General features: G+C 36.4%; 1 long non-coding RNA gene across 2 annotated transcripts; it reads right to left on the bottom strand.

The window, feature by feature from the left end:
• Window positions 1-1,251: 1,251 nt before the first annotated feature.
• LOC121069881 lies at window positions 1,252-22,443 on the bottom strand. Of its 2 annotated transcripts, none has more exons than XR_005819709.1 (6): window positions 22,018-22,443; window positions 13,817-13,908; window positions 11,978-12,069; window positions 9,369-9,508; window positions 6,178-6,259; window positions 1,252-2,957 (listed from the first exon to the last, which is right to left on the bottom strand). It is a non-coding gene; the product is annotated as an uncharacterized LOC121069881 (long non-coding RNA). The 2 variants fall into 2 exon arrangements; XR_005819710.1 differs by having other exon boundaries at window positions 1,252-2,073.
• Between the last annotated feature and the right edge of the window lie 2,859 nt (window positions 22,444-25,302).

The following is a 25,302-nucleotide window of genomic DNA, read 5'->3' as shown; positions in this document are numbered from 1 at the left end:
CTGGTCCATTTAGCTATTCTTTCTCATCATTCCTATTTTGCCTGTCTATACATTTTCAATTCTCTCACATACTTTTTTGAAATGTGGGATGACCTTTGTGCATAGTATGGAAGATATGCACATACTAAATATTTCCATGTTTCCTGTTTTTTTTTATATATATTTTTGTAATTATTATTGATTTTGCATTATAATCAGTATTTGTCATTGCCCAAATTTTTCATATAAATATTATATTATAAATCAAAGATTTAATTCCTGAATGGTAGCAATCAGAGCTATTATTATTTAAAATTGTGTATTTTTTTAATTAACAATTATGCATGATATTTTCTTCCATTTCATGACTCATTTAAAGCTGTGTGGTTCTTCTGTAATTTTTTGATGATCCCTCTTTATTACTCTGATAACTTGGTATTGCTGACAAATGTTTTTAACTTATTGTTCATTCGCTTTTCCAGATGTTGAAAAGCATATACCCCTGCATGGATTCCTGTGGGACTTCATTCTCTCCTCTGTAAAAACTGCCCTTTTATTTCTACCCCTTATTTCCTACACTTTAAGCAGCTTTTTTTTTTTTTTTTTTTGGTATTACATTCTCTCTCATCCCAAGGCAGATTAGTTTCTTAAATATCCTAACCAAAAGGTGAGACACATGGTTAATTATTTTATTTTTTTTATCCAGGTATAATTATCAACCAAATGTATATCTGAAACATATTACTAATATTATCATGATGCCAGCATCCAGATAACAAAAAATGTTCAGAAAGAAGTTAGTCTGCTGTAGTATGAAAGAGTGAAAAAATCATTAATAATGGTAAGGATGTTAAAAGGAGAACACAAACTCCTTTGGTAACCTTAATCATTGAGGGGGGTGGCAGGATATTTTACAAAACTAACTTCAGGCACTGTACTTGCATTTCAAGCAATACCAAAAAAAAACACCTTTTGCCTACGTTCGTGAAATGGAAGGTGCTTAGAATAAATTCATTTAGAACATCACTAAGAAGAAAATCACTAGTGTCATATTATGCATTTGTGAGCTCCATGGAATACAGTGTGTGTCAATCTCTTCGGGACAATGCACAGCTCTTCCATAGCCAGACACAATCTATGATTCTCGGACAACAACAAAAATTAAGAGAAAGTTAGAAGACAATTTCAATTATTTATTTAATATGAATATTAACATAAACAATGCCAATTTAGTTATACATTGTTAATTAGTTATATATAAACTAACCACAGGCCAATCATATGTAGTTAGCACATAAATTAATTCATAGGCATCTTGTGATTGTCCATCCCCTACTTTCTATTAGAAGGATATTACAAATTTTTCATTTTTTCATTACTCATATAAAAGTTTACGTGAGACATAAGCCAATCAGATCTGATTCTGGATTGAATTCATCATAACGCAATGTTGAGATGTAAGGATTCGTGTATATCTATACATGTAAATCTACAGCTCATTCAATATTTTTGAAAAACAAGACAAAATATGTAAAACTTCAATTTTATTATGTGTGACTTAGAGAATTTGAATTTCCACCATATATTCCACATTAGAGGGGAAATACATCCGTATAAATAATTCTTCCATAGATTTCTTGCGTGCACTTGACCAAATCTCCTGCAGACTGTTTATCAGCCAACACGCTCCAATCACACTCTTGCAAAATTGAACTAGTGTATACATGTACCTTTAGCACTTATCTAACAGACAAATTTTCTGGCCCTAAACTGGAAAGGTTGATGTCACCTTTCAAAATTCTGTATTACAGTTGGCTATATCTGAATCCCATTTGTGATGAGCGAATTTCTGTTCATCAAAAGTGAGAGCAGAAAAATGATATTCTTGCCTTGCCTTGCCTCACCTTGTCTCTCTTATTCACACAATGTTTTGAAAAGTCCTGTTGCATTATGAAAATTTGGACAGAAATGGATCCTTTGAAAAGAATGTTAAGAATAAATCTTACATTATCAAGGGCAGCTGTCTCTTGTTTGTCTGTGAAAGTAATCTTCCTTCATATCCTGATATCTCAGACATAAGGAAATGATTCACCTCTGACACAGGAGAAAAATGTGTTTAGTTCTAAGGCTGCATTTTTTCTAATACTGGGATATATGATTGAATTATATACACTGGTATTCACATAGCCATATGGGTCAAATAATAAAAGTAATTTTGTAGATTAACATAACAAATATTTATATATCTCATTGCTTTTGAAAGTGTAAGTTTCACAAGCACATATTCTGTTTTATTTCAAATTCATGCAGTCCACTTCCTCTCTCTCCCAAGAGCTAAAATAAAACAACAACCAAATATTCTAATAGTAAAACTTGTCAGAAAAGTGGACTGATGTGTGTTTTCTGGAAAATAATACTGTTTAAAACCTAAATCAAAGCAAAGTTCTCTGTCAGTCCAAAGACAGTGTGCTGGTTTTGATACTATCCACTCTCATATTCATACTTTTGAGACACAGTGAACTGAACCTGATCTCTAGCAAGTCACTAAGTTTTTACATTGTTTGATACAAGAAAGCTACAGTGATTAAAATATGTTACATAAATGGTTTGTACAATGGTTCAGTTTTCCATCAGGTAATTTAGAAAGATTTAAATATGAATTTAATGCCTTTTCAGGGAGCATCCAAGAAAAAAATTCAATAAGAGTAAATTTAAGAAAAATACTAAAGAATACTTTCATAGATTGACTTGCAATCGAGACAATGAAACATATCCTAATCAGCTGAAGTATAAAGTGTTTTAAACTGATTGTATGTTCCAAATCCATCTCAGAATGCTCAATAAGATAAAAATAGCAACAAATTAAATGTTAGAGTTGATGCAATGGATCTTTTATTTATACATCTTCCATTCCATGCAAATATAATGTCTCAGGGCTATAATGTCTGGTTTAGCACCATAGTCCACCATGAGGTTACCTGAAACTTTTGCCAAGAGGAAAAAAAAAGTAACTGAATGTTAATGATATCTTACTGACATTTCTTAAACATTAGCCATAAGTCACCAAGTAGAGCAGAAAAAAGTAAGTAATGGGAAGGTCAGAAAAAATAGTAACCACAGTGACATTTTCATGAGAAATATGAATTCACAGTACCATAAAGGTACAGCAAGAAGCTCCTTGCAGCTGAGGATTTGCAGCCTCATTCTGGCTACTACTGAGATTTTTTCTTTTACAAAGAGAAGGACAAGAGTGGATATTTTTCTAGCTTCTAGATATAGGGTGGATGTATGTTTTCTCAGCTGATAGTCCTGAACCATAAAGAAGGATATTTCCACTCACCTTTTCTTTTTTTCACCCTGATTCCATTAAAAGTCTAAGGACTTCTAGATTCAAGTCATAATTTCATTTACATTGCTGCATATATATAGATCTAGATTTTGAAAATTGTTGCAATTTCTATAAGAATAAGAGTTTGGGAAATGATATTCCTTCTACATTCATTAGTTGTGTAAATGGTAGATTTTTATGAAAAAAACCTCAGTGCCTGTGGATCTGATAACCATGGTCCTAATTCACCATATTCCTTCAGTGATTACATTGTTATCAGTCATATTCATACAGATCCAGTTTAGTATTTCACTGTTGAAGGCAATGGCAATGGCAATGGCAATGGCAATGGCAATGGCAATGGCAATGGCAATGGCAATGGCAACGGCAATGGCAACAGCAATGGCAATGGCAATGGCAGGAGAAAAGAGAAGGGAAAGGATCTTATTATAGAATCATTACAATCAAAAATCCATTTTAATCACTGTTACTTAATTCATCTGATGGCCTTTTCACTAATCATGAGATATCTTGTAGAATTTTATATCTTAAAAGCTCTCCATGGACATGTTATCATTTTTGATGATAATTTAATCATATATCTAAACACATGAAAAACATTCCCCTCAATCAGAACACTGCCAGTTCGTATATTTATTTTCATTACGTACTTTTGGAATACAGTATTAAGCAGAGGGACAGTGCAGGGTTCCTTTGTTTTCTTTTTCCTACAATTATATTTTATATTGAGAGAGTCATTAATCTAGAGAAATTATTTTTAAAATAGACAAGGACAGTAAAATGTATTGAATGTAGTCACAATAAAACCTAGAGAATGGGACTGGAAAAGTTTTAGCTTTTTATAGTTGCCATAGAGCAGAGTAGTCTGGGAAAAAAAAAATCTATGCCCCCCCAAAAATATCTCTCTGTACTAAACTGCTTCTTATTTGGGGGGAGACTGTATCACTACAGTCATACTATTATCTGAATGATGTCACCCTCTCCATAGAAAATTATAGATGGGAACAAATTAGGATCCAGCTTTATATCACTCCTTGTGACAATATTCAGCATCACTGGCCATCTTTTGGACAGAGAGCTGACACAGTTCAAAACCGTTCAACAAAACATGTGTAAGATATTGTGTCTACCCTAGCATGGTACAAGCTAATGACATTGATGTTCCATTTTGATACCCATGTGGAGGGCCTTCTGGAGTCATTCAGTAAGCATGACCACCTAAAAGGTATTCAACTTCAACTGTGCATTCATTAATTTATTGCAGGGTGATGGTAATCTATCTAATAGTTTCCATTTCCCAACTAATAGCACATATTTCTTTGCAATTTGTTATGCCTATACTTCAAAAGAGCACAACCTTTAGGGGCACAGGGATTCTACAGTTCTTGCTGCTCACCACTCACCCAGCTGAATGTTGTGGTTGATACCAACGAAGGAAGAGATGCCTTTCAAAGGGACCTGGACAGGCTGGAGAAATGTGCCCATGTGAACTGCATGATGTTTAACAAGCCAAAGTGCAATGTGCTGCATCTGGGTCAGGGCAATCCCGGACATAAGCACAGACTAGGAAAGGAACTCGTTGAGAGCAGCCCTATGGACAAGGACTTGGGCGTTCTGGTAGATGAAAGGCTCAACATGAGCCAGCAGTGCGTGCTTGCAGTCAGAAGGCCAACTGCATCCTGGGCTACATCAAAAGATGTGGGACCAGCAGGTTGAGGGAGGTGATTGTCCCCCTCTACTCTGCCCTCATGAGGCCCCACCTGGAATGCTGCATCTACGTGTGGGGCCCCCAGCACAAGAAAGATGTGGACCTGTTAGAGTGAGTCCAGGGGAGTGCTACAAAGATGATCGGTGGGCTGGAGCAGCTCTCCTATGAACAACGACTGAGAGAACTGGGGCTCTTCAGTCAGGAAAAGAGAAGGCTCTGGGGAGACCTCATTGTAACTTTTCAATATTTAAAGGGGTCTTATAAAAAAGATGGAGAAGGACTCTTTACTCGGGTAGATAATGATAGGACAAGGGAGAATGTTCTTAAACTAAAAGAGGATAGATTTAGACTAGACATTAGTAGAAAATTCTTCACTGTAAGGGTAGTGATGTGAGAAAAAAAATCTCAATAATTTTTTCAGACAGGATCTTCTGTGAAGCTATTTTATTCGCGATTGCAGTGGTGGGCATCCTGCAAACAGCAGCGCACAGTAAATATGTATCATAACCTTACATTCCCTATTACCCAACGTTTGATTCCTTCCCTGTTTTCTCATTGGCTGAGTACTACAGGTTCACAAACTACTTGATGCTTACTACTATACCATATATGTACAATTTTATTTGACCAACTGTTAATTTCTCCTTTTTTTTTTCCTTCTTCTCTCATGACTAGAGGGCCCGTGATTTTTGTTTTCACTGATTTCCCACTGCTAGTCCTGTTTTTCTTAGCTATCTTCCTTATTTTGGGACAGTAGGACCTTCCCCTTATCTGCTTAACATACTCCCCACTGCTATACTACTGTCATGCCTGCACAATCATTTTTGAATATGCAAGGTTAGTGGAATTTTCCACTGCATAAACACCTTCTACTGCAAAAACACAACTTTTTCTCACAGTGAGGCACTGGAACAGGTTGCCAAAAGAGGCTGTAGAAGCCCCATCCCTGGAGGTGTTCAAGGCCAGGCTGGATGGGGCTTTGGCCAACCTGATCTAGTGGGTGGCAACACTGTCTGTGGCAGGGGGGTTGGAACTAGATGATCTTTAAGGCCCATTCCAACCCAAGACATTCTAAGATTCTATGATTCTATGATGAGATCCTTCCGTCTTTCAGGGCAGCCCCTGGTTGCCAGCAACTCACATGCTGATGTGCATCAGTATGCCCAACTTCATTGTGCATTCACCAATTCTTTCAGCATCATCAGCCTGGATGTGCCTTGCCACTAGTCAAAAAAGAAAAGGAAAGAAAAGGCAATGTGTGAATATCATGAGATGAGAATTTAATAATGAAACAAGTGCTATTCACATAATTAAACAGTGAAGCTCATTGCCGCTGGATTTTATGGGTATCAGAAAAAAAAAAAAAAAGAACACAAAAGCACAGAATACAGAAATCCATGGAGAAGTGGCCTATCAAGGGTCAATTTAGTAAACACAATGGTGCTGGTTCACTGACTCCTTTAGGCATGTACTGCCAGAACATACACTAGCAGAAACTGCATATTTCCCTGTATCACTGTGCATTTGCCCTGTTCTTAAACTCTTTTCCCAAGTATTCCCAACTGACCATTATCAGAGACAGAAAATCCCCTAGACAAATATGACAAACTCTTTTCTGTGGCCACCAAGTTCTCACATCATGGAAATAAAAATATTTTCACTAGCTATTCATCACAGGACTATTGAAAGGAGAATAATCTATTGGAGGATAGATAAGCTATTGTGATCTTGATTATCTTCATGAGAGCAATGTAATGGTATTAGAAATATATCAAAGTACAAAAAGCCCCTTAGAAAGCATAATATAGGAGAATATACTATGGATGTATTATTATTTTATCTGAAGACTGAGGAAAACAATTTCTTTTCTTTGCTTCAAATGCCAAAAAAGTTTCAGAATGATATTGTGTTTTGTCAGGCTTGTATGGAAATGCTGAGGAATGTCTCCATAGCCTACAGATTAAAGGATCCTAAAATCTTTTCCAGCTATTAGAAATATTTTTTTGGATATAAGATAAGGATTTCTCAGCTGCAGTTTTGGAGTTCCTTATGTGTGACAAAAATGGGGATGCCAGAGAAACTTTTTCAACATTTAGTATTTCATTAAAATGTTTGCTTATCATAAGTTAAAACAATACAACTGAATGCACTGAAATGCATGTACGTTTTTTTTTTTTTCTAATTCAAGTAACATTGCAACACAGAATTTATGGCATATACTTGTGACTGATCATAAGTATAACTAACTACTAAATTAATGGTATGCAATGTCAGAAGAGAAAGTTATAAAGGATGTCCATTCAACAAAAACAACAAAAACAGCAAAATATCTTTACCTGATTTAGTCACTTCCTCTGCACAAAATTGTGACTTCAAGTAATAATAAATATTAAAGAAGGGTTGAAACTTGTCAAAAAGTTGAACACAGAATGTTTGAGGAATATCATGGCATGAAAGATTTAAGGAGGTATATGTGTATGCTTCAGCAGCTTAATAATAGAAATGTTCTCTCAATACCTTAAAAGTTGTGATATTTATTATATTCACTGCTGCCACAAATGCAGCAGTGGAATATATATAATAAATACACATCCATACATATGTTCCTTGTATAAATAAACTTGGTGAGATTGCAGAAACCTACTAAATATTGATTCCGTTGAGGCTAAACATCCCATTAAAGTTATTTTCCTTCTATCTGAAAATATTTTAATAGATCTTTCCATTACATGCTTATTCTTAGTAATAAAAATGTATTAGATATTTAAACAGACAATACTATCGTTTTAAATTTTGAATTGACTTTAAAATAACTGAGTTGTGAATCTGAGGTCAAAAGACAGCCATCCTACAGCAATTAATTCTGTAGAATTAATAGCCCACAGTGTGGAATTTTTATCAGATTTCTTCTTCCATCAGAATTAATTTGCAAGTTTCATAAGAATCATATATCCACTGGCTCTGTTGACATCCTGACTAAAGAAGCAAATAAAGGTGAGAAGAAGGTGTTTATTCCTACACACATTAAATTGATTAGAGTCAGTCTCAGTGACCTCAGCACACAAATGTGCCTCCTTGAATTCTGGAGAAAGGTGAGCAGACTGGAGCAGGGATGACCACATCCACACTATTTTTTCGGAGTCATGCTGCCATATGGACATTAACAAATTCTAAAAGTCTGCTTGGTATTTCTGCTGTATGACTGCTTTACTGACATCCTGATTCTGAAATGGCTGAATATTTGAGTTGCTGTAGTTTGCCTATTCCAGCCAAGGTCTACTTCTCCAAAGCCCTTTGAAGAGCCTGCTGCAAAGGCCAACTTCACGCACCCACTGTCATGCAGTAGTGGTTACAGTCTGAGTGCCAGACAGGTACAGTGTGAGACAAACACAGAGTTTCCTATCCCCTCTGTCATGGGAAGACCCTCAGAACATACTTCTCATAATTTAGACTGTCTGGATGTGGTGTCTCCACTGAAGTACTGAAGTAGAGCCATGGTTCATGGGAGCATCTCACTGGTAGTTTAGGAGAAGCAAGGGTTCACAGGAAGGTAGTAAGAGCAGAGTAACACACACATATAATTGTTTTGCTTTTCTCTATGTATCCAAGATGCAGAAATGTTATACCTGGAGTTGAGTAGCTCTCTGAAAGCAATAAAAGACCATCATTTCGCCTTGCTCTCACACACGAAAATTCCAAACCAGGATGAGAGCAAAGATAAGTGGTCATTCCAGACAGTAGAATTACTTTTTTTTTTTTTTTTTCTTTCTTAATAGTAAGAAAATATTGCTATTTATGTGACCTGGGCTGCTACGCTTTGGTTCAAGCCAGCCTTTCTGGGAGGGACGCAGATTGCTTCTAACCAAGAACAAATCAATGGGCTTAGCTTGGAGCTACTGAATTTGAGAAGGAATCAGACAGATCTGCTAAGCAGGATGACTGAAAGGACACAATTCAGAATTCATTGGTAGTACACTTGCTTGCAGGAGAGCCTCCACTGAACTTTGATGTGGAAAGAGAGAAGGAGATGTTCCTAGACATCTAGAGCAGACTATTTAAAGTTTGTACCTCCAGAAAGCCACAAGTGGCTGCTGGAAAGCCAGACTGGAAGAAAATGAATTTTTTGCCAAGCGTACAACATACGAGACATAGTTCTGTTTACAGTGGTTATTTTATATTTTTGAACCAAAGGCTTTAAGTTTTGTGTTGCTTAAGAGATTTTTGAATTCTGCTGTAGTATTTTTATGTTCCAATAAAATTTATCTTTAAGAAATGAAAGCCTCTTGAGTGTGCTTATCCTTCCCTGCTAAAAGAAAGCTGTAGTGATGCTACCTTTTTGAAGTTGCTTGGAGACATTGACCAAACAGTGTTAAGATGTAGAGGCTGTACTTTAGATCTTCTGAGAGAGGCAGAGTCTGATTTTGTCCTTTCATATCTAGATGTCCACTACATCTACACTTAGTTTCACAGCACTATGATACAAAAAATAGAGTACTTTCAGTATTTTCCCCAAAACTTAGTAGTTCAATCATCTTAGAGGCAAAAACACAGGTAATCCTGCAGGTAAGGAGTGATAGTTTGGCACACCTAGAGTCAAGGCCACAGGTCAAAGCCGCTTTGTGTAGATGTAGGTGATATGTTTCTCTAGGTGCCTCTTTTGTTTTTGTGTTTTGTTTTTTTTTTTTGTCGTTGTTGTTGTTGCTCTTTGATTGTTTTCTTGATTTACTTCACTGGTTTTGCACTGCTTATGCTTCAGTCAGCATGCCTCAGCAGCACTTAACAAGCTGTGCATTTGATATAAAAGGTGAAATAAAAAAACAATTAGCAGAACCAGATTTTTCTGCCACCTTACATGGACTTCAAGATGGCACTGGTAAATAAGATACTCCTTCTGGCACTGGCACACTAACACCAGAGGCTGTGCTCCCAGACTGTCTGAAATGGCTCTGTCTCTAGTGACTGAGCTGTCAAAGCCCTTGGAACGAGATTTGGTACAAAATTAAATTAACAAGTTGAAGAAAATATTTTCTTTATGAAAGAGAAAAAGGGACCCTGGTTTTGACACTTTCTGTCAGACCATTTAAGATCACTCTGTTTGAAAAGAAAATCTTCTGTCTGTTTTATACTAGTCTGTTCCCTGGAGCTCGTTTCCGTCGGTATATGATGATCAGCATGAGGTCAGATGGAAGCGGTCTCTGCCCCTTACCAGAACAGTTAATGTGGCTCACAGGGTTCAGCAAACACTATAGATTCCCAAATTACCCTCAGCTTAAAAGAACAAAAGACTCATATATTATTTGCAGTGTAAATTCTCATGCAACATGTAACGTCAATGACATAATGGAAATTTTTCACTGTGTGGGCTTGGTCTAGTCTCTTGGGCTACTTACAGCAATCTGAGCTTTTTTTTTTTTTCTTTTTTCTTTTTTTTTCTCAAGAGCCTACAGAAATGACATATTATCAAATGTAAGATTTTTGTCATTGGTTCTTGCTATTTATTTTGTGTGTGTGTGTGTGTGTACTATCATTTTTCACCGGTGAAAAATGGCAAGCCAAAGAAATTGTATTCAGATTAGATAAAAAATGACAGTGATTTCTGGGGTGAATATATTGTAAAAAGGTTACTAAAGCATGCACAGGCTGCAGCTTTGGAGGGGTCAAGGAACATAAAGATAGGATAAAAGGAATCTGCTTGACTATGTGCAGAGGTGGGGCTGCTGTCCAGGTTTCAAACAAGAAACTGTGTTAGTGACTTTTCTTCCTAATAAGTGCAAATTAAAGATGGCCTAAAACTATCATGGTGTTCATAGGAAGGGGATGATTTGCAGACACTTACGACAAAGGTATAAGCATCTTTTTAATGAGTAGTGTTCTCCATTCTGAGGACTGTGCAGCTTTATAGTATGCATTTAATATTTACCATTTATTTTAAAATATATTTAAAAATTAAAATTAGAAGACTAGGGTTTTAAAGCTTCAATTCAGGTAGTCATGCGATGTAACGAGAATCAGAGCTGCTAACTCAAAAAAAAAGTTTACATCATAGCTTGAAGTCATGGTTCAGCTGTAATCAGTTGATTAAATCTAACCAGTCTCCAATCTCCCAAATCAGCATAACAACAACAACAACAACAACAACAATAATAATAATAATAATAGTCTTTGAGATACATTAAGACAATTTTATGGCTTTTACATCCTTGGCTTGGCCTTTCCATATTTTGATTTAGAATTGTGAGACACTCTAATGATCAACTCCACAGAAATAAAAATAAAGATTTTAGACTTCATTAGAAAAAGAAAACTTTTTAAAAATGTTAAAGTGGTGCTAAAAAAATAACAACAGTGTTGCATTAAATGTTTGTCACCTTGTTTCAAGAACATATATCAAAATAATTAGGAACAGTATTTCCAGACTATAGCCTTGTCTTTTTTCTTCCTTTTTGTAATGATATATGAACAACTGATTCATGAAGACGATATGATTGAAGGCCAGATCATATTATTCTTCATCCATGTGAGGTATAAATTCTTTACTATAAATTTTGTAATGATACCTAGCCTATTAGTAGACTGTCTTAGCCTTAAAGAAAAAAACAGAAATTAATTTCATGAAAGTTAAACGCTCACAGGTGTGGGGTTTTTAAACAGCAGACTCATGAACAGGAAAAGGGATGTAACATATTTGGTATAGGCCTGAAGTGGCCAGTTTTGTATGCAGCAATACTACAAATAGTGGTGCTGTCATCTTCATAAACTATATTATGTTGTTTCATACGAAAAATATCTGAATCCAGTCTATAAGAGTGATATATTTTAACTGAAGAGAAGGTAGCAAGGGAAACAATTGTTTTAACTTGTAAGTAGGTCTTAGTAACACAGACTGTGCTTTTTTGTTGTTGAGAACATGTTAACTAAACTATTTCCATATGCTGATTTACCTAGTTTCATTGCTGCAGATTGTAACACAGCCCCTGATGAGAGACAGAGCAGATCTCAGATCCCTGGGGAAGCTGGAAAACCATAGCTACTGCTACAAAGGAAAAAGTGAAGAAAAAAAAAGGCACTTCTTGAAAGCCCTGTAACAATTGTGTAGGTAATATTTATAATTTTTCATTTTAAATTTCGTTATAATATACAGCTTGTTTCCTGATATTAACATATCTTCCAACTGGCCTTGCTGCCAATCTTACAAATTCCCGTGAAGAATCTTGGATGACTATCCTTTCATGCTACTCTGCAAAGCAGGATTGTGCATCATTACAAGCTAAAGAACCTTCATCTAGAGGATATTTATTAATTAATAATGTTGCCTTGAGGGTTTTTGAAATAGAGGAACAGTGGAAAAGATTCCCTGACACACTGTTCTGCTACACTGCCTTCTTTCTGGTTTGTAGTGGAAGACTCCTTCTTGGAATTGCCAATGGCTTTAAGCTGTCATTGAACTGTTCTTTGGAATATGAACATTAATGCAAAATCAGAGAAATGACTTTGTGGCTTTGTCCATGAAACCTGGAATGCTCAGTAGAGCTAACATATGGACACGTTGCAGAAACAACTTTGAATCCCTACAGAGTTGCTGAGATTTACTGTACCCACAATACCAGAATTGCAGATAGAATCAGAAACCAAGTTTTTGTCTTCTGAAACTCTCACTTTCAAAATCATGTTTGGAAAACAAGAGCTATATATCACTGCCATTTGTCCCAGTTTCTATATTCTACAATGAAATGTTATATTCTGTTCTTGAATGGTTAATCTTGGTTAACCAGTACTCAGGTGTAAGAGTACCATCCACATTCACTTCTGAAACTATTTTGCAACACAGAACAGGTGCACTTAACCCTTAGCCACACGAACACAAGTAAAGTGTCATTAATGGCACACTCAAGATGTTCAATGATATTCCTCACTTTAAAACTTCCCTAGCATTTGTCTTTTCTTCATCCCTTAGCCACATTTACAGTTCTACTGTATAAAACTGCAAAGCGCAAACTCAGATTTCTATGCACTCGGTCTGTTCTTTCAAAGAGCTCAGGCACTGAGGTTTTCATTTCTCTACCAGTACAGTATCTGTCTGTATGTGCAATGTCTTAAGTTTCAGTATAATCTACCAACAGAGAGTTTGAAGAGATAAAGCAGGACATAGGACTTCTTAGCTCTCCCACTTTGATTTTTCCCAGTGGGGAAGCAACAAAGGTCTTTTCTGCCCAAACTATATCCTTCAATAAATCATTCTCTGGGATACAGAGGATTTCTATACCATTACTGCTGAAGTGTCTGTGAGCTGAGAAAAGCATGTCCATTCTAAACCACTGGAAAAAAAAAAAAATATATATATATATTTACAAGCAGTATGTGCTTAGAAAATCTGTAACGGATGGTAGAAAAACAAAACCCATAGGGGATGGAACATTTTATGGCTACCCTACTAAAAGCCACTCTCTTGCAACACAATTTTATATATTTCAATTCCTTGGTTTACTTTTAAATAAGGATGTACACCATAAAAGTATATTACTGTTGTCATATTTGGTTTTTACAGAACCTCTTGATTCCAGTGCAAACTAGTAAGATCACATCACATGGGGCTGATGTCACTTTCATATATAGATTTGCTTTTATACATTTGCCAGAGACAGTACTGTCTCTTATTCATTTATACATATATATATTCATTTTTATATTTATTTTATTTAATAAAATACTTCTATTTCTGGTGGCTAAGAGAGAAAGAAGTGAATCATTCTGTCAAGTAATATAAAACATGATGAATCCACCAAGCAGTAGACTTGCTGTTTGTTCTGCTGTTATTATAGGGAGGTAGCTGACTCGAAGAACACAGCGCCAACACCACCAACCAGAGTAAGATCTGAGAAGAGAAGGCAAAGAGAAAAAAATGTTTGCAAAGAAAATAAGCAAGAACTACGTGACAAGAAAAATCAAGGGATTCATGTCATAAGGTGCAAGTAGCTAGCCTGGAGCCATTGACCCAGACATATAAGATATAAGGATCAAAATCAAAGATAATGAGCTAATTTGCATATGACAATTTGTTTAAGATTGTGATCAATATTCCCTCTCCAGAAGGATCACAACATTGACAATAATTAAGGTACATATTCAACCATTCAAGGTCAGCGGCAAAGTCAGCAGCTTGAGTCACATCAGTGAATTATGTCAGTGGAAGACAAGGATTAGGCAAGAAAAGGATCACTGAGGAGCAGGTTAACACATTTAATGAGCAAGCAGGGGCTTGGAAATATGTGGCAGAAAGCTACTAAAAGAGACAACTGTCATGTGAGTATCCTGATGAAAGGGAAATGACGTTACATTAGCTTGGCTCACTTGCAAGCTGGGCTTTTGTGCCTAGTGTCTGGGCCAGTTATCAACAGGGAGGAAGAAATGAAATATGAGAGTACAGAAACCTTCATCTTGTGCTGCTTCTTTCTCCTGTCCCTTAAACCAGCCACAGCCACAATACAGTTCAAGCCTTCCTTGAGCCAACAGGTAAGGCAGAAAGAAATAGGGCCTGAGGATTTTGGTTTAATAGAGAGCTGGTGTAGTAGTAGTAGTAGTAGTAGTAGTAGTAGTAGTAACTGGAATAGTAATATAAAAGGGAGGAGTTTGTCTTGCAAAGACAGATAGAGAAAAAGGAAGAGGTAGGGGCATAGAAATATCTATTCTCTGTTAAGAGCATGTTGCCTCTTCAGTGGAGAGAAAATCATGAGTGATGGCAAAAGTGAAAGCACTGTGTTGCTATAAAAGAATTCATCCACCATACAGCGCCAGAGAGAGTAGGAAGCAAATTAAGTTTGTTTCTTTGTTTTCTGAGGAATCAACGGAAGTCATCCAAAACACTAAGCTTCCATGTGACTGTGAGACATTGACTCCTGGTTACTTCATTTGCATATATAACAACTTTTAAATACAAAAATTGGAGACATCTATATAGTGAAAATGACTCAAAAAGCAGGAAATGGTTAAAAACCACCTCAATTGAAAATATCTTGTGAGAGAGTGAAATGATGGAGTTCATGATCCTTAGGATAAGAATGAGGAGCTATAACAAAACAAAAACAAGGCATTTAAAGAAGGTAGGCTTCAGTAAATTCATAAAACTGGTGAACAAGGAGTCCTAGGAAAGAAAAAAGAAATTAAATTGAACTGTCAGTTCCATAAAGAAACAACAGTAAGGGCAGAAGTGCAAAATATACTATTGCAGAGGAAAGATTAAAGGTGCAATAAGAGATGAGTTTGATGAAATCATGAGCTTTTTGTGTATTTCAAACATAAAAAAGTGGAAACTAGGTCTGGTTACTAAGGTCAAATATAAAAAGTAGTATGAGTGCATAGGAAGAGAGTAAGAAGAGAAAACACAAAACCAAAGCTCTTTAACGAGAAAGATAATTATAACAACAAATCTTTCTGTAAGAGGAATATCAAGGAAGGGGTTAGTTCAGTTCTTATTGTAGTGGGTGAGCTATTACAGACTGCTCCAGGAAAAGTGAAGAGTTCAATATTTTTTTTGCAAGTTACTACTGAGAATGTCATAATTAATACGAGTCACAGAGGATAAAACCTCCTTCTAAGGAAGGAACAGGTCAAACAATAACTAAATGTTAGATGTTCTCAAAACTGTTGAAACTGCTGTTCTTCACTGCAGTGTAATTAAAGAGCTGGCTGATGAAATCACAGTATCATTAATTGTTATCTCTGAGAAATTGGCAAGAATGGGAAGACAGGCAAACATGCAGTCTCGAAGAAGTAGAATGATAATAAGGTGAAGCCAGAAAATAACAGACTAATCAGCTTAACATCAGCTTCAAGGAAAACATAGGGAGAGCTATTCATTTTTTTTTAATAGAAAGAAACGGAAAATGAATAACCACTGTCATGCTATCAACAAAAAATTATGTCAAATCATTTCAATTTCTCCTGCAGGAGAGCAAATGACATGGGTAGAGGAGAAACAGCTGATATATTGTTTGATTTCATCAAGTTTTCAGCACTAGTAGTATATTCCTCACAAGCAAAGCACGGCCTCAATGAAAATATCAGAAGATATAAATCTAGTTGTATCACACTCTGAAAGTAATTACAGTGTCAAAACAGAAGTATGTAATTAGTGAAATTCTGCTGACATCTGTCTCGAGTCAGCGTCCTCATTACTTATGTGGTATTACTAAATACATAGATTGAATGAGGGTGGGAACTCAAAAGAGTCAAGAAACATTGGAGGTGCCATCAGATAGAAAAATGAGGCATGTAATAGTGAGAAGTGCAAAGTATTTGTGCAATTTGTGCAAGTGGGAAACATCAGCTAGGCAGTAACAGAAAATAAATGTTTACAACATTCTTGTTACAACAGCTAGCTGAAACATCTAATTAGGAAGTCCAGCTGAAAATGATTTGGAGTTCAGTGTGGAACACAAAGACTGAATTAAATTCAAAAATTGCTGTACTATTACAAGGAAAGAAAAAAAAAATGATCATAATGAAATATGCTTTGGAAGATGCATCTTAATTCTCTGTTGTCAGCAACATTCTTCCGTCCAGAGCTCTGTGTCCAGGTTTTGACAAGCTCTTTTCAGGAATGTTTTTCCAATGGAGGAGACGAGAAAAAGCCAGATGCTGAGAAAACACTGCTTCCTCATAAAGACTGAATGACTGTAGGCCTGTAAGAAGAGGAGGTCGGTAGGGAGTGAGAATGGGGAAGACATAGGAGTTTTCAGATATATGGAAGTTTGCTGTAAGGAGGAGCAGAGTTGATGTTCTTCTGTGTTCATCACAAGTAGGAAAGGAGTTAATGTAAGGGAGATTTAGGACAGAAATATGAATAGCAAAGCACTGAAAATAAATTTGTCTGAGAAGTGTGTGTCTTTTTAACTTCATTAGCAGTGACTTCAATATCTGACAAATGTCCGTCATCATTAACCTATATAATTCTGCCTTGGACAAATCAACGGGCTGAATGATGTCTTGGGGCTACTTCCCTACAATTTTATGATTCTGTGTACCCAGAAGTTATTGCAGCCACCTTCAGCAGCTAAGAGGCAAATGCATACTGCTTTCCTACGTGAGAATCCAGCTGAGATGCAGGAATGCATGACAGGATCACCATATGCTCCACTCTCTCACAGTAGTATTGACAACAGTTCCTTCCTGCCAGCTCTAAAGTATATTTCATTCCTTCTGTATAAACCATATGTACAGGGAAAATGCTGATAAGGAGACACCCTACAGCTAGTGCCAATAGGTTTTAGCAGATGATGCCTGCAGTACTTGCTTGTAATTTGGCTTTACATTTGGGATTCTGTAATGTATCTGCAAGCATCAAATACAGCAACCTGACTAGGAAAGTTCACATAAATACTATGGTCCATAGAAAAATTGAAGGCAGAAAAATATAGTAATAAAAGAGATAGGAAAAGTACAGTAAATGCAGAGCTTTCTCAGTCAAACCAGAAATAGATGGAATATTCCCATAGGCAGAGCATGAGTTTTCTTTGGCATCTTAATAACCTTCAAAACACATTTTAAAGCTATTAGAACATCAGCATCTTTTAGCATCTCCAGTAATATTAGAAGGAAAAAAATATGGGAGCATGTTTGCATTTCTTTCAAAAAAAAAAAAAACACAGATTTTTATGCCAAAACTAACAGAAGAGACACACTCATCTATCACAATTAGGAGAGATATATTCCTCAAAAAACATTCCAATGATTAAAAAAATATTTTAAAGATTTTTTTGTGTGTGTTAGATCTGCAACAGGCTGCCATTTAGTGTGGGCACATTCTTAAGATCTAGTAATTAAAAAGCCCCAGTATGTCTTTTCCTTGCCTCCCTCTGATATCTGAAAATTAATAACAGCCAGTCTTAATTTCCTGTGTGAAGAAAATCAACCTCTCTTTCCACAGGTATTCTGATTTTGAGCTTTAATCTATTGAAGAACATCTGAGCTCTTTTAAATGAAGAAAGCTGAACAACAATGTTCAGTCTAGATAGAATCTTTATACTTGTGTTGTGATAATGGTAACATAACCAGTGGGAATATAAATTCACTGCCCGTGACTTTGTCACAGATATAAAGATCTTCTTGAGAAGGCATGTACATCAAGCATAAGAATATATGACATTTCTCCACCTCTGCAGGAATCAGTTCATCAGATAATCTGTTTAAGGAAATTCCAGCACTGTAATTTGCCTTTTTGCTTTTAAGCAACAATGCGATAATGCAGAAGCCACGTTCTATGATTTAGAGTGATTTAGTTTGCAGGAAGCCCATTAATTTAACCATATTTTCCCATACTTTTCAGCACCATGTCCTGTCATCTGGAAATAATAGAAACCATAGTAGTAAATTCTGAAAGCTAAGAAAAAGACATGCAAGTACAGTTCACGTGGTATTTACTGGTATGCTAATGTTAGCCCAGCCTAACCAAAATTAGAGTTTCTTGGTAAACCTGGATTAGCTTTCTAGTGAAAGGGATACTGAAGTGGCAATCAAAAACAAATGTGTTGTAGTTCTATATTTATTTATACAGCAGCATGAACATAAGCCGGGTATATGAGTCCTGAATCAGAAAGATATGGTAAGTGAGCATTTTGTTGTTTCTGCAAAAATGTATAATATTCACTCTGTGAGTGAAAAATGGGTACAAGAAAGAGGAAAAGGATCATCATATTTCAAGTGTGGCTGTTTTCTTTGCCTCTCACTCTTAAAAACTGTTGTTCAGTGTTTATTCAGCTTTTTAAGTTGTTGGGTTTTTAATATATATAATTACTACACCTTTTTGTAAATATATCTTTTTTGTATTCTGAAAATTTTCCATTAGTATTTGAAACAGTCACTTCACTGACAATGTTTACTCTCCTCACAATATTTTCAGTCTGAATACCAGACTAAAACTACGCAAGACTTTCCAGTAAAACACATAACAAGGCTCACATGTTGAACTCTGTAGCTCCATTATGAGCAGTAAATATATTTTTAGTTGTTGACCGTGTGAATTTGTTTCAGAAGGCTTTAATGTTCCCTAAAGGTAGTTCTTTTTCTTCAGATTAGAAAACAGTCACTTAATGTGGAAAGAAAAAAAAATCTTTTCACAAAAGAGGGTGGAAAAGGAAGGAAGAGGAAAAGATTTGCAAATTCCATGTGCTTCCCCTGTGCTTGTTATGGCTTGTGACTTCTAGAAAATAGTTTGAATTCAAGAGAAAGTAACCAAACACTGGGCCAGTTCCGATGTCCTTTAGTCAACTGAAAGTGAAGTGCACCCCCCAATATATGCTTCGACATAAAAATATATGTAAATATTCACACACACCTCTGTATATATTTATGTATATTTATTGTGTGTAAACATATATGTATGTATATATGAAGTAGATGCAAGGGTGAGACACTCTGGAAGCTCCGCTTTGAATAGAACATGAAACAAAACACAGAACAGGATATCTCAGAGGCTGTTGTAAAAGTCTGCAGCACCTCTCCTACTTACGTTATAGAAACTGTAATGACCAATGTGGTCACAAATAAGACATGTTAATATGTATTTGATATTAAGGAATGATATCAGATTGGTCTCAAAGTAGCTGCATCACAAACTTGATTGCTAATTTGCTTTTGAAGACCTTTAGGTTCCTTATCAAAGTTCTTACCCAACCCTTGAAAGATCTGTAGTAAATAACAGTAGAGAAAGAAAAAGACTAAGAGAAAGAAAATCCCAAGATTGTTTGGTTTTACAGTGTGTACTTAGTTCTTTTACACCTTCCTTTACTATTTTTCTAATCATTATATACAAGTGAGAAGATGACATTAAGGGCAGAATGGTCATTGGAACTGATGCTAGTGCTGCTGGTCTAATAGGTGAGTGTGCAGCTACAATCAAACCCCAGACACATTGCTGAACAGTGCTGAAAGGAATTTGAAATTAAACTTTTTCAATTTCCATGCCTGGTATCCTTACATTGTTACAACTGAGGCCTCAAACTTTTTATACTGCTGAGATTTATGCACATGCATAATCTATTTGAAATGAGACTACTCACATCTTTAAAGTGATTTCCTAGATTTAGTTTCTACCTAAAACAATATGGAAAAATTAATAAAGCTGTGAGGAATAAAGAAGGATTTTCCCTCAGGACTGTCAGTACAGCACCTTAATCAATAAACAGTCAAAAGTTGAAAAGTGAATAAAGCTGAGAAATAAAATATTTTATTTTCTTCTGTATTACAGCTTGAATAATATTCTCCCCTATAGAAGTTTATGGTCCATAAATACCTTTATGCTGATCAGAACACCTAGCATGAAGGACAAGCTGACATGGATTTTTATATAATCCAAGAAATTGAATTTAAATGAGCTGAGATGGGAAACACAGAACAGTCCAGAAGGTTTTTTTCCAGAGATATTCTATCCATACAACAGAACGGGAAGACTGTAGTGACTTTTCTTCCTTTTTTTTTTTCTTTTTTTTTTTTTTTCTGAATTTGTCTAACTGGCCTAATTGATGAAACAGAGGCAGATGAAAGCATTATAGGAATATATGCTAAGATTTAATTTGCTTTTTAGAAAATGATTTTTTCAAATACTAGTCTTTGTTGTATTTTTATATCAGGAAAATATAATTTAGCCTAATTGTTAGTGGTCACTGAAAGTCACCCTCATTGTACATTGACTTTTGCTCTCTTCACGGACAACAAGAAACTGAACTGTTCTTTAAAATCTAAAAATACATGATAACAAATTCAAAGATGTAGGATGACAGTGAAAATACTCATAAGATTCAGAATTGCAACCTACTTTGTGATTTCTTTAACACTATGTTTAAGGTCATATTTGGTTTTAACTGGATAGTCTAAAAAGAAGTCCAGTGAATGAAGTGTACTGAAACCAAATATATCTGATAACATTAGACTAAAATATACGTATTTGTTATCAATTAGTTTTAAGAGTTTTGATACAAAATGAGAATTTGACTGCAGGTATCTGTCTAAAAGTAATAGGGGGAGATGCACTTTCTCATCAAGTAGCAACTTATGCCTTGTGAAGAATGTCATATGACAGTTTGCAAAACTATGATTTGAAAGGAAAAAAAAAAAAGATTAAGGTTCTAATCTGCATAGACCTAATTTTTAGATTATGCTTATATCCATGTTTCTTGTTCAGCAAGGTATTTTGTTAAATAATTCCTTTTAATATCATAGTGAGTCATCAGAAAGAACCAGTCTGTGTGATGCTCAGATCATGGCATTATGTTCATCCTCACCCATACACAGCCATACCAACTCTAAAGAGCAAAAAATTCTGAAAAGACACTTCTGGATGCAGAACACAGAAACACAGGCAAGTTCAGTCACTGTAGTAAAATTGGACTCTGAAGTCAGAATGCCACATGCATGCCCTTCACCATATATAGATAGAAATTAAATTTCATCTAGAATTTTTGCTTAGATATGCATTAGTATGTCTGGAAAATATCTCAGTTAAGCACAAAGGTGTAGTGTCAGACAACCTTCTGGTCAATTCCTTATCAAACCTTATGATATAGCAAAGATTCTGGCAAAGAGTAACTACCAAACTAATGAATAAAGAAATGATGAATTAATTTCATCCATTCTAAACAGTCTCCATCTGCTATCACATGTGATCATGTTATTGAAAGCAATAGATAAAACAGTGACAGACTGGTGTGTATGCTTTCTATCTGCAGTCCTGAAGAAATCCTCCCCTAGCACAGTGAGCGTTCTGCAGTGTGCTCTGCTTTCATTTCTTACTGAAATCAACGGCTTAGAGGGCTGAGGATAAGCAGATTGCAGGGAACCAAATGTTGCTGGATTTCACTGATACCATGTTCTCAAGAAAGTAAAAATGTGAATATAAGATTACCTAAGTTCCAGATAAAATATCAATTGCCTCTTGTATACCTACCGTAATCTTAAAACCCTCCTCAGACAAGGGGGTCAGAATTCTTACCTGAGAGTAAGGTCCTCCCAGAGAGCTTCTGGAATGTTCAATACAAGATCCAAATGTATGTGGCAAGGCAAGCAGTGACATATTTTTCTTCCATAGGCAGGAAAGGAATGGAGATCATTCATGCTGGGAATATTGTATTTGAAAGACTTCATAAATAACAAGGTGGAGCTAAAGGTTACAGCCTGTGGTGGTTTTACCCTGCTGGGCAGCTAAACTTCACAAGTGCTCACTCACTCCCCCACCTCAAAGGAAAGGGAGGCGAAAATATGATGGAGAGGGCTGCCCACAGGCTGCAGTTCTTCAAGAACTGCTCCAACATGGCTGCATACCATGGGGTCCAACCCACAGGAGCAAACTGCGCCAGCACAGGTCCCCCACAGGTGGCAGCTCCCCCCAGACCCCTGCTCCTGCGTGGGCTCCTCTCCACAGGCTGCAGCTCTGGCCCAGGGCCTGCTCCTGCGGGGGCTCTCCATGGGCCGCAGCCTCCTCCAGGCCACATCCACCTGCTCCACCAGGGGCTCCTCGACAGGCTGCAGCGTGGAGACCATGCTCCATGTGGGACCCATGGGCTGCAGGGGGACAGCCTGCTCCACCAGGGGCCTGTCCACAGGCTGCAGGGGAACTTCTGCCCAAGCGCCTGGAGCACCTCCTTCTGCACTGGCCATGGTGTTGGCAGGACTGGTTCTCTCACATTTTCTCACTCCTCTCTCCCAGCTGCTCTTGCACAGTAGGTTTCTTTTTGTTGTTGTTGTTGTTTTTTTCCCTTTCTTCAATCTGCTCTCCCAGAGGCCCACCCAGAGTCGCTCACTAGCTTGGCTATGGCCAGGGACAGGTCCCTTTTTGGAGCTGGCTGGAGCTGGCTCTTCTCTGACATGGGGCAGCTGCTGGGCTCTGCTCACAGAGGCCACCCCTGCAGACCTCCTACTAACAAACCCTTGCCATGTAAAGTCAATACATAGCCAGATGTAAAGTAGGTTACTGACCGCTTTTAGTGATGGAATGCAATCTGCCTGTACATTGTATGTATGTCTGTACCAACATGATGGGACTCGAACCAAATGTCCGTAATTGTGCATGCTGTTTACTGACTGGCTCAAATTCTGCCTGTAAAATGGAGCAACTCATCTGTTTCTTAAGGCAAAGCAACTCAGACACAGGGGTATTAGCTCACAGTCTAGATTTGTCTGTGAAGGCAGCAAGATTGAGTGTGACCTTGAGTACAGCGACCTAAAGGCAATAGAGAAGCCAAACTAGTCCTTCCAATCAGTGAATAGGTGCTTAGAAATGATGCTTTGGCTTGGAATCAAAAAAAGCCTACAAGGAAATGCAATAGCAAAGATTAAGAGTTGGCAGCTCTTTTCAGGTTGAATATTTTGGAAGAGAGGGTTTCTGTAAAAAACAAACAATCAAAACTTGGGGAACTGAGATTGGAACGGTGGTGGGATACGGTTGTGTGTCTAGGAGTTAGAGAAAAATTGCTTAAAAAGTAAGTAACTGATCTGTGGCTGGCCTTAGAGTCATGACATTAATACGAAAATATATCTAATGACTTTTTGAAAAAAGGGCATATTTCAGTGTATTTAACAGTATTTGATCATTGCACTTTCCTAAGGGAAACAGCAGCGATGGATTCAGGAATACATTCGAAAATGATTTTCAATAATCTTTGATCTGCGAGCCCAAAAACATTTCCTAGGGAAAATGGAGGCATTATTAGAAAGATAAGATTTATGACATAAATATGGGAAATATTCTCTGCAATTAGTATTTCTTATGGCTTTTAGTAGACAGAGTGTAGGAATTTGATCTATCACCAATAATGCACATTCCCAGTGAATGAAAAATTGTGTGTAAAATATTGTTATAACAGTGCATATTACAGTGCATATTTACTTTGCATATGATAGTAAGAGGGTGAGGAAACCAAGCTGAAATAACTGGATTCCAAATACTGTTTTATTAACAATATGGAGATACATAAGGGCTAGCTCTTGATGTTGCTAGCAGCCCCACCGGTGTTTAGACTGTAATATTCTCAGGGGGCCCTATATTGTCATTTGCAAAAGAATGAATCTGCAAATCTCTAAAATCATTCTCAAAGGGGAGCAGCTACATTTTGCAGAAAGTTGTATATTTACCCGATACCATAATTTTTTTAACAATTGAGTTGTATACATTATGAAACCATGCCTGATGTAAAACTATGCTGTCAGTGAGTGTTTTCCACTCAAAGGAGTGGAGTTATTTTGCTGGTAAAGGCATAATATTTTTCTTGCAGATACTCCATGGCACTGTTGCATCTCTCTGACATATTTAGTCAAAAGTGATTCTCTCATGCTTGGTATAGAGTCAAACCAGTCTCAATCACCAATGCCTATTTTTTAATTGATGCATTTAAACCCCATTTTTGCCTGTACTGTGCTTTAAAATGTCATGGACTTGACTTTTTAACTTTCTGAAGTCAAATCCTATAAAGCAATAGTTTAATTTTCCTCCATTCTATCAGTAAAAATGACAAAGCTGTGCAGGCATTAGTAGCTTTGGACAGGATGTTTTGCAAGACTCCTGCAAGCTCTGAAAATATTCTGCTTTTTTGCTTTAGTCATCAAACTGTGCAATTGATCACAAGTTTTAAGCCCCTAACGTCTGTCAGCTTTTTATATCATCACTAATTTCATTAGCTGTTTTTGTTCAAACCTTTCATTAGAAATGGACAAGTCGTTCACTCAGGTGTCAATAATCCAGTGCTTCTCCACTGAAGACATTTAAAACTTTTTACTGAGTGTTCAAGTGTTATATACCATGGTTTTATAAATTCAGTCCCTACACTTCTGCATTTTTTTTCTCTGCTGTCTTCCTAGAATAGATTCTCACCTTCTCTATCTGTGATGCATACAACACTTATAATGTAAGGAAACCACATGAACTTATTTCAATTTCAAATTACCATGTTTATTAATTATAAACAAAGATATAGATCTATATGACATAAATAATAGCTTTTCTGCATGATTTGAGATTACAAGTATAGTCATTTGGAGTAGAAAATGTAGAGAGCAAAGACAAAATCCAGGTGGCCTAGGAATTCAGAAAAAATATTTTCAGCAATATATACAGAATAATTTGAGGAAAGAGAACCTTCATTTTCTATTTCTTCATTTGCACAGCTAATGCCATATTCATAGCTGGAGAAAAATCTACTTACTGTGTGTCATCTGTTTACTTATTTATTATTGTCTACAAACAGAAAAAAAAAAAAAAAGGTTTACAAATACTAGAGATGCA

The sequence above is a fragment of the Cygnus olor genome, chromosome 4 (genome assembly GCF_009769625.2).
Source record: "Cygnus olor isolate bCygOlo1 chromosome 4, bCygOlo1.pri.v2, whole genome shotgun sequence".
NCBI classification, from domain to species: Eukaryota; Metazoa; Chordata; class Aves; order Anseriformes; family Anatidae; genus Cygnus; species Cygnus olor.
Note: the sequence above shows the minus strand (reverse complement) of the source record. Positions and strands in the feature narration are given on the sequence as shown.